The 10126-nt window shown below is 36.6% G+C and overlaps 1 long non-coding RNA gene across 1 annotated transcript; it reads left to right on the plus strand.

The window, feature by feature from the left end:
• The first annotated feature begins 5749 nt into the window (after nucleotides 1–5749).
• Nucleotides 5750–6009, plus strand: LOC121172873 (uncharacterized). The gene is made up of 2 exons (XR_005886622.1): nucleotides 5750–5812; nucleotides 5910–6009. It is a non-coding gene; the product is annotated as an uncharacterized lncRNA (long non-coding RNA).
• The last annotated feature ends 4117 nt before the right edge of the window (nucleotides 6010–10126 follow it).

Below are 10126 nucleotides of genomic sequence, written 5' to 3' on the forward strand. Positions count from 1 at the left end.
AAAATGAAATTGTGAATTATATTGATGTGGAATCTGCAAACCAATGTATCCAAACTCCATGTGATTGCCAGCACAAATATATTTTTTTGTTTAAAGTAATTCCAAGAACCATTGCTGCATGTCCTTCGCTGTTGGTGGAGCCGGATATTATGAGAGTTAATTATTTCTTGTTGGAATTCTTAAAGAAGCACTGAAGCAGTCTAACTCATTCTATTGATTTGAAATCTTTAGATAGCACTTTTGTCTTCATTCAATTTATGTTGGCCAAAAATTATTTCTTTAATAGAATTTTGTTCCTGTTATACAATAAGTATTTCTCTCTAAGGAAGAGTAATATTTTATTTACCAATTATATTGTTCTTGTTACTCTAGGACAACAGATTCAGCCTTGTTGCTTTCTCGAGTGTCATCTAACTCTCTTGCGGTCTTGCCTCCCAGGCCTTCAAATTATTAAATTGTTATTTTTTAATATATGAAAAGAAAACAGATTTCCAATGACTTCTAATTTAATTATAATGAAAATATTAAATTGTTATTTTTTTAATTTTTAATTTTAAATATACATGTCTTTCAAAATACTAGAAAATATCTCTCCCATGCATGGAATATTTCAATATCATATCAAGTTTAACATAAATGAAAGTCATATCTAATATAAAATTTGCTAACATCTAATGATTTAAATATGTATTCTAAAATGTATTGTTTCAATCAATCACTTTTTTTTTTAATATTTTCACAGGATGTTAAATTAATGAACTCTATAAAAATGGTTTTGTGAAATTAATTTTCTTATTTTTATCTAGCTTTTGTTATATAATTTAATTATTCTATAAAATTTTACTGACTTCAAAAAAATTATAAAATGAAATTAAATTTATATCTGTATTAGAAAATAAGCACGTTTACTTACCTTTTTTATTTTTCTTATTATTGAATAAATTTATATCTACTTGATATGTTATTTTTCTATATTAATACAGTAAAATATGTTTCTTAATGCAAATTTTTTAATTAATTTTAGATCATTTTTAGTAATATAAGAAATTAACAAAGTTCTCATTATATATCATTTTATACACAAAAAATTACACCCTATACTCGTATATTTTTTGGTTGAATATGGTGTATCCTTGGTCAAGAGTTAAGGGTTACTCTTTTGAGGTATTGTAATCTATTTAAGGAATTCACAACAAATATTTTTGTTTTCATAGGTTCAAACTTCAAATTGAATTTTTAATCACATGCTTGATGATAAAATTATTTGTGATCTAGTTATTTATTCCCTCCATTCCAAACTAATTGTCATTCTAAGTTATTTTATATCCATAAAAAATAAATAAATAAAGGAAATAGAATATTAATTTTACAAAATTAATTTTATATTATCATGAATTTATTTATAGATTTTATTATTCACCATTATTATTATAAAAAGATATAAATGAAAAAAGAAAATTAATGTTACATTAAAACTTAAAATAAAAATTATTTTGTGATAATTTTTTTATCTTACATTATAATTATAATGAAACGGAAGGGAGTATTAATTATAACTAACATCTTATATAAACCAATTTTAGTGCAACATTGTAATTTGCAATATGTTAATGGGCTTATGCTTTCACTTCTCAAAATGTTGTTTTAGTACTGATTGGTTCAACCCGTTTTGGTGGCATATATTTGGGAGTTGCTACGTGCACCCAGCATTATTGCTGGGGCACCCAGCAAACAGTGAAGTGGCAAAATTGCCCTTCAATAATTCTTCTTCCGGAAGAAGTATTTCCGTAAACTTTTCGGAACAAGCTTTTCCGGAAAGTTTCCGGAAAAAGACTTCTTCCGGAAAAAGAATTTGGGAATTCCGGAAGTACTCACAAGGAACCTTCTTCCGGAACTGAACATTTTTTAAAAAATAAATTATTTGATAATATAATTTACTTTTAATGGATAAACTAAATTATAAAATAATTAATATTATTATACATAAATAATTAAATAATTAGTGAACGTATGTAACGAAATAAGAATTTTCATTTTATAATAATAAGTAAAAATAAAATAATATTTAATGCGTATGTAATGACGATTTTGCCCTTGTGTAATTTTCATTAAATTAACGCGTAAACGCTTCTTTCTACTGCGCTTTCGCTTTCTTCGCTTCTTTTTACTGCCTTTCGCTTTCTTCTGCTTTGTTTCTTCCGGTTGCGCTTTCGCTATTTTGGTGGTGGTCCCGTGAAGTATTTAGAGATTCGGTGGTCCCGTGTTCGGTATTTGAAGTTTTGTTAGTGGCTGTTCTTCCTATTTTGTCGGAGGTACGCTTTTATGGGTATTTTTTTTCTTTTCCGGAAGAAAAGTAGTAAAAAAAATGTGTATGCGGAAGAAATTTTAGGCACTGACGCCTTTTCCGGATGAAGTGTTGCCGGAAAACACTTCCGGAAGACGTTCTTCCGGAAGTTACTGAGGCCTATTCCGGAAGAAGTGGTTCCGGAAGCACTTCTTCCGGAATGGGCCTCAGTAACATCCGGAAGAACGTCTTCCGGAATGTTAAATTATTAGATTTTTTTTTATTTATGTTTTATAATTTATATATATATATATATTTGTTTAATAATGGATTATTTGTTTAATTAGGTATAATGGTATATATTGTGGACATTAAAATTTATAACAATAAAATTCATTTAATAATTTTTTTGTTTTATAATGATATATATATATATATATATATATATATATATATATATATATATATATATATATATATATATATATATATCTGTTTTATAATTTTTTGTATTTCTGTTTTATATATGTTGTGGATAATTTAATTAGGTATAATGGTATAATATTAAATGATTTAGGTAACTTAAATGTATAATGGTAGAAAAATGTTTTATTAGTTGTTTATTATAGTGATAAGTTTAGTTTAAGTAAATAATGTAGTTATAAATTTAGAATATAGTGATAATTTTAATATAGTCGTGTATGATGCATATGTCCTGTTAATATGTTTGTTATTTAAGGTGTAGTAAATTTTTGGATGTGGTTATATGATAATTTGAATGTACTTGTGTATGATGCATATGTCCTTAAGATGGACGAAGATCAATGGAGGTATGACTTTGCGATGTCACAAGAAGTTCATATGGATTATGATTATGATAATCAAGAAGAATGTGGAGTGAATGAACCACATGTCGATTGTTCAAATGCTTTTAATACATCTCAGGTAATCATAGATAATTTGAGTCATTGGTTGAATTGATGGTTTGTATGAAAATTAATGTGTTAGGGTTGCGTTGTAGGTATTCGCTACTCGAGATGATGTTTTGCAATGGGCTCGAACAGTTGCCCATGAAAATGGATTTGTTGCAGTGATTATGAGATCTGACACAGAGACCGGTAGCAGAGGAAGAAGTTCATTTGTGTTAATTGGGTGTGAAAGGAGTGGTACGTACAAGTGTAGAAATAAAGAATTCGTTAGAAAAGACACCGGGAGTAGGAAATGTGGTTGTCCCTTCAGGCTTCGTGGGAAACCAGTGCGTGGAGGGGAAGGTTGGATGGTGAAGTTGATCTGTGGGATTCATAATCATGAATTGGCGAAGTCCTTAGTTGGACATCCATACGCCGGGCGATTGACTAAGGAAGAAAAGAAAATTATTGCTGATATGACAAAGTCGATGGTGAAACCGAAAAACATCTTGCTAACGTTGAAGGAACACAATGCCGACAGTTACACCACGATAAAGCAAATTTACAATGCAAGAAGTGCATATCGTTCTTCAATAAGAGGAGTTGATACCGAAATGCAGCATCTGATGAAGCTTCTCGAACGTGATCAATACATTCATTGGCATAGATTGAAGGATGAAGTTGTGGTGCGTGATCTGTTTTGGTGTCACCCAGATGCAGTAAAGTTATGCAATGCATGTCATCTGGTGTTTTTTATAGACAGTACCTACAAAACAAACAGGTACAGACTCCCACTACTTGACTTTGTTGGAGTGACACCAACGGCGATGACATTCTCTGCTGGGTTTGCATATCTGGAGGCTGAGCGTGTTAATAATATTGTATGGGCTTTGGAACGATTTCGAGGCCTATTTTTAAGACACGATCGCCTCCCTCTTGTTATTGTCACTGACAGAGACCTAGCACTGATGAATGCAGTGAAAACTGTGTTTCCCGAGTCTACTAATTTGTTGTGCAGGTTTCATATCGATAAGAATGTGAAGGCGAAGTGCAAATCTTTAATCGGGAAAAAAAATGCGTGGGACTATGTAATGGATAACTGGGGTACTTTGGTTGATTGTCCGTCCGAATACGAGTTCCATGAGTCATATCAGAAGTTTCAAGTTGCTTGTTCGCCTTGGCCGATGTTCGTTGACTATGTTAACGACACATGGATTATCCCCCACAAGGAAAAATTTATTACAGCATGGACGAATAAGGTCATGCACCTAGGCAACACAACAACAAACAGGTATTAACAACTGATTTTATTTGTTAGTAACGATTAATATTAAATGGTATTTAATTGTTGTATATTTTCATGTTTCTTGTGTATTTTAAATGTAGGGTTGAATCAGCTCATTGGGCTCTCAAAAGAGTACTACAAAATAGCGTTGGAGACCTATGTAGTGTTTGGGATGCCATGAACAACATGATCACGCTGCAACACGTCGAAATTAAAGCATCCTTTGAAACCAGTACGCATGTGGTTGGCCATGTATATAAAAAAACCTTATACAAGAGGCTTCTTGGGATGGTTTCGAGGGATGCTTTAAATCAGATTGCTTCTGAGATTGACCGTCTACGTTATCTCGGCAACAATCTCTCTTCTTGTGGTTGTGTGATGAGAAGCACGCACGGGCTTCCTTGTGCATGTGAGCTTTCTAGGTATACTGCTAGCAGCATCCCATTGGAGTCAGTCCATCTTTTTTGGAGGAGACTTTGCTTTTCAGACCAAGGGTTATGTGAGACGGAAGTCACCATCAAGGAAGAAATAGAGGTCATATCTAAAAGGTTTGATGAACTTGATGTGGCTGGCAAAGTAAATCTGAAGAGTAAACTTCGAGAAATCGCATACCCTGATCATAACTCTATGTGCCCTCCTCCATCAAAGGTGAACACTAAAGGTGCACCGAAGAAACCGATGAAAAGAAGTCAAACATCCACAAAGCGTGATCCGTCTTACTGGGAGTATGTTGATGCTTTTCATTCTGTTCAAAGCAGCAACTCTCCAGTGAAACGAAGTGCATCATGTTCTCAACCGCGTCAGCCAACAAGGATCATCCCGATGTTGGATCAATTTGCGTCATTCTTTCAAGGTTTCATTCGTGACGTTGTGGATGTGAAAGCGGACGGTAACTGTGGATATCGGTCCATTGGCGCTTTATTAGGTATGGGGGAAGATTCGTGGCCGTTAGTGCGTAATGAATTGCTTAAAGAACTTGGCAGGTGGTCGCATGAGTACATGAACCTCTTCGGTGGCACAGAGAGATTTGAACAATTAAAGTTGTCCCTACTTGTTGATGGATTTTCAAAGGTATGTTTTTAGGTTAATTTTTTTTAATAACAATGTTTAAATTACTTACATGTGTATGTTTGGTTCATTCAGGTTAGTGTGGACAAGTGGATGGATATAACAGACATGGGATATGTGATTGCTTCACGGTATAACGTAATCCTTGTATCGTTGTCCCAACAACAAAGCATGACATTTTTCCCTCTTAGAAGTCAACCACCACCTGACTCTTCTGGCCACCGCATCATATGTGTCGGTCACGTGTTTGGAAATCATTTTGTTCAGGTACATTGAATATAGTTAGTGTAACAATTATGCAATGACTTCGCTTGTTCGTTTGGCACGGTCAGCGCATGATATAATGTTTGTTCATGTACAACAGGTTTATTTGAAAGACCATTGTCCGTTGCCGCCCCCAGCGCTGTTGTGGTCAACCAATTGTTATTCTCAGGCAAAGCAATGGGCAATTCCATATATTAGTAGAATGCAGGAATACACAAGCTTGATGTCATTCAAAACACATTATGTAGACCTAAATGAAGACTAAACATTCATTGTTTATTTATTTTTATTCATTATGCGATATAATTCGTTGTAACCCGTCACTAACCAATTAATATTATCAACTACTCGTTTGGTTAAGCAAGGAAATTGTTGGTCCAACAAAAATCATTTACGCGTACAGCATACATCATTGTCATAATTGACAACACATAATGACATGCATGTGTGTTACAGTTTGAGCGTGACAACACATTTGTTGACTTCAGTACACATTTTGAAACTAGCAGTCGCTCAACAACACATTGGTTGACTTGACTACACATTAGCGACAACACATTGGCTGACTTGACTACACATTTACGCGTGTCTATTTTTTTGTAAACAAAGTTAAACAAAGGCTCGGTCACAACCATCTATATATATGGCAGACTAGGCTACTAAATCACACATTATCTTGCTTTCAAATAATCTCCCAACTGATACACAAACTATGGCATTTCTAGGAGAAACTAGCAGTCAGACGATTGTCAACTCAAGGTTGGCTTTCATTTATCCAAATGGATCGATTATTCACAATGATACTGGGGTTTACTTCCAAACTTCAACTCCGGTGCCCATTCGAGTACCAAATAGGTGTGATTTTGCAAGCCTAAAAACCAGAATACACAATACCCTTCAGCTATCCGACAAACAATTTTTGGATGAAATTCACTACCGGAAGCCATTCACCGATACAGGTAACCAAATTCGCTTTGAGTGTATCAAATTGATAAATGATGACGATGTCAACACAATGTTAATGTGTAATGATCAATTTTCTTGTGTTGGTCCGATTGAGTTATTATGCACCGTTGGAAGAACACCAGATGGAATAATAAACTTACTTGAACGCACTATGCCTCGTATTCATGACGCGATCCTGTATTACAACGGCAAATGGAACATGCCACCGTAGAACAAATTTGTTGGTTGGGCGTTCACAGGAAAAAATCCTAAGAAATTTCAAATTCCTTCAACATGTACCATCGATGAACTGAAGAATTTAATCAAGCAAGTTGCACCTAAAGGGATCCCCCCTCTTGGAATTCACGAATCACAAACGGTAAGACGATTGTTTTTCCGCCAACCAGCTCGGTTTGAGTATTCAGATACGGTTATAAAATATGAAATAAATGAGCTGATCACCAACGAAGAACTGCTGAAGGTGTTAGTACAATCTAACTACTGGAAAAAAATATGGACCAATAGAAATTTTAGCTGTCTTTACTAAATATGTTGAAGACGAGGTCAGTGGGACGTCGCTAAACAACTGAATGTCATGTTTAATTTTTTGTTTTTTTGTTGATGTAACCTTTATATGTTTACGGCGTGTTTAATTCCCATAATAAAGTTGAATGCGTTGTTTCAGTGGTCCAAAAATTTAATTGTTAAAAGGGTTCATTTCGTAGTTTTTTGGATTTTGAGACTTTGTTTTGACGTGTTAGTTGACGGAACTGGGGAACGGGACTATTTTTTTTGGATTCTTTGACGTCCAAACATGAGAAATGGCCGCCCTCCATTGTCTCAGGGCACAGGCACACCCACGCAAAAAAATCCCAAACATGGGTACTTGAACATGGAAAAAGGGTTCATTTCCTATTTTTTTGGATTTTGAGGCTTTGTTTTGACGTGTTAGTTGACGGAACCATGGAACGGGACTATTTTTTTTGGATTCTTTGACGTCCAAACATGAGAAATGGCCGCCCTCCATTGTCTCAGGGCACAGGCACACCCACGCAAAAAAATCCCAAACATGGGTACTTGAACATGGAAAAAGGGTTCATTTCCTATTTTTTTGGATTTTGAGGCTTTGTTTTGACGTGTTAGTTGACGGAACCATGGAACGGGACTATTTTTTTTGGATTCTTTGACGTCCAAACATGAGAAATGGCCGCCCTCCATTGTCTCAGGGCACAGGCACACCCACGCAAAAAAATCCCAAACATGGGTACTTGAACATGGAAAAAGGGTTCATTTCCTATTTTTTTGGATTTTGAGGCTTTGTTTTGACGTGTTAGTTGACGGAACCATGGAACGGGACTATTTTTTTTGGATTCTTTGACGTCCAAACATGAGAAATGGCCGCCCTCCATTGTCTCAGGGCACAGGCACACCCACGCAAAAAAATCCCAAACATGGGTACTTGAACATGGAAAAAGGGTTCATTTCCTATTTTTTTGGATTTTGAGGCTTTGTTTTGACGTGTTAGTTGACGGAACCATGGAACGGGACTATTTTTTTTGGATTCTTTGACGTCCAAACATGAGAAATGGCCGCCCTCCATTGTCTCAGGGCATAGGCACACCCACGCAAAAAAATCCCAAACATGGGTACTTGAACATGGAAAAAAGATTCATTTATGTAATTCTTACAAACAAAACTCATGATTCTAAAAACTTATGTTTTTTATGTAATTCTTACAAACATGGAAAAAGGGTTCATTTATGTAATTCTTACAAACATGGGTACTTGAACATGGAAAAAGGGTTCACTTATGAATTATTAATCATTTTAAAAACTTTTATTTTTTATGTAATTCTTACAAACAAAACTCATGATTCTAGGTTCCCTTTTTTTAAAAATAAATTTAAAACAACCGTAAACTTCGCTTAAGGACCACAAACAATCGGAATATCAAACTATATTATAAAATAATAAACTGTGCAAAACACGTCAACTATATTAAACAAAAACTGTAATAATTACAAATATTCATGTCAACTACAACACAACAAAATAAATACAATGATCAATGGTCCGTGCGGCGTCTCTGACGAGCCCTGACCGTCCCATCAGCACTGGGTCCCCCTCTCGCGATCGTCAGGCAGTCCTGCATAATGTCATATAACTCTGTGCCTGCAGTGACTATCCTAAGGTTGAGCACACGCTCCAACCTCTGTGCAATCGCCTCATATCCCTCGTAATCATCCTGTCAAAGTCAGTAAAAACATTTATTATGAAATTCAAAATAAACAACAACTCATAAAACATTAAACGCGCAAATAATCTTACCACATATGGAGGGGGGTCAAATGCCACTGGAACCTGGGGGCTGGGCGGCTGTATGTAGTCCTCAGGGTCTGCAGCTGGTGCATCCCTCTGCTGATCAGCTGCCTGGGTCGGTGTCATGAAAGGGTGAGATATGCGGAAAAACCACTCAATGTAATCCGCAGATACCTGCCCAGGCACTAAACAAGGCTGACCCGCAGGTAGTAAGTGATCCGCAAACTCCATCCACCTGTCATCTATCTGATCCTGTGACAATCGTGCACTAACAGGCGGCGGAGGGATGCTCTGGATGTAACCGAACTGGCGTACCACCCTCTCCGGTCGAACTGCGACGATCATAGGACCCCATCTGAGCTGACCCTGGAACGATGAAATCTCCTGAAACGCCCTAACACCCCGATGCTCCGTGTACGGCAACCAGGACACATCTGTGACGGTCAAACCATCACAACGTGCCCTGTAGGGTGCTCCTGTGATGCCCTTCATGTGCTCCTTCGACGTCAACCACCGGGAAGCACGTGGGGACGTCTCCTGGTATGTATCGTCAGTCACGCACTGATGCACACTAGGGAAGTGCTCATAGATCCAGCACTACACAATAATTGAGGTTAACATAACATAAAAACATGTTTAAATCATAATCGAACCTAACATATTAATAAACACAAAATTTACCTGAAATAGCGTCAAGTATCCCGCAAGCTGTCGGGTGGTGGTCCTACAAGCCTCATCTAACTGGTCGTACATATGAACCAGCGCGGCAACCCCCCAAGCGTAACCACCACTATGAGCGAGGTCCCGGAAAGCGTCAAGGTGGACCACATGCACGTATGTTGCACTCTTATTAGCAAAAAGAGTGCAACCGACAAGGTGCAGCAAATAAGCGCGAGCTGCGACAATCCACCGCCGGGCCTGACATCTGGTCTCATAAATGTCACGAACCCATCCTAATCGTACATATGCTCCACGTGTGAGTGCTGTCTCGGCTCTGGCCTCCTCCACAGACACTTCCAGCAACTCCGTGAGCAAGAATCTGGCCTCCTCCGT

The sequence above is a fragment of the Glycine max genome, chromosome 10 (genome assembly GCF_000004515.6).
Source record: "Glycine max cultivar Williams 82 chromosome 10, Glycine_max_v4.0, whole genome shotgun sequence".
Classification (NCBI taxonomy): Eukaryota; Viridiplantae; Streptophyta; class Magnoliopsida; order Fabales; family Fabaceae; genus Glycine; species Glycine max.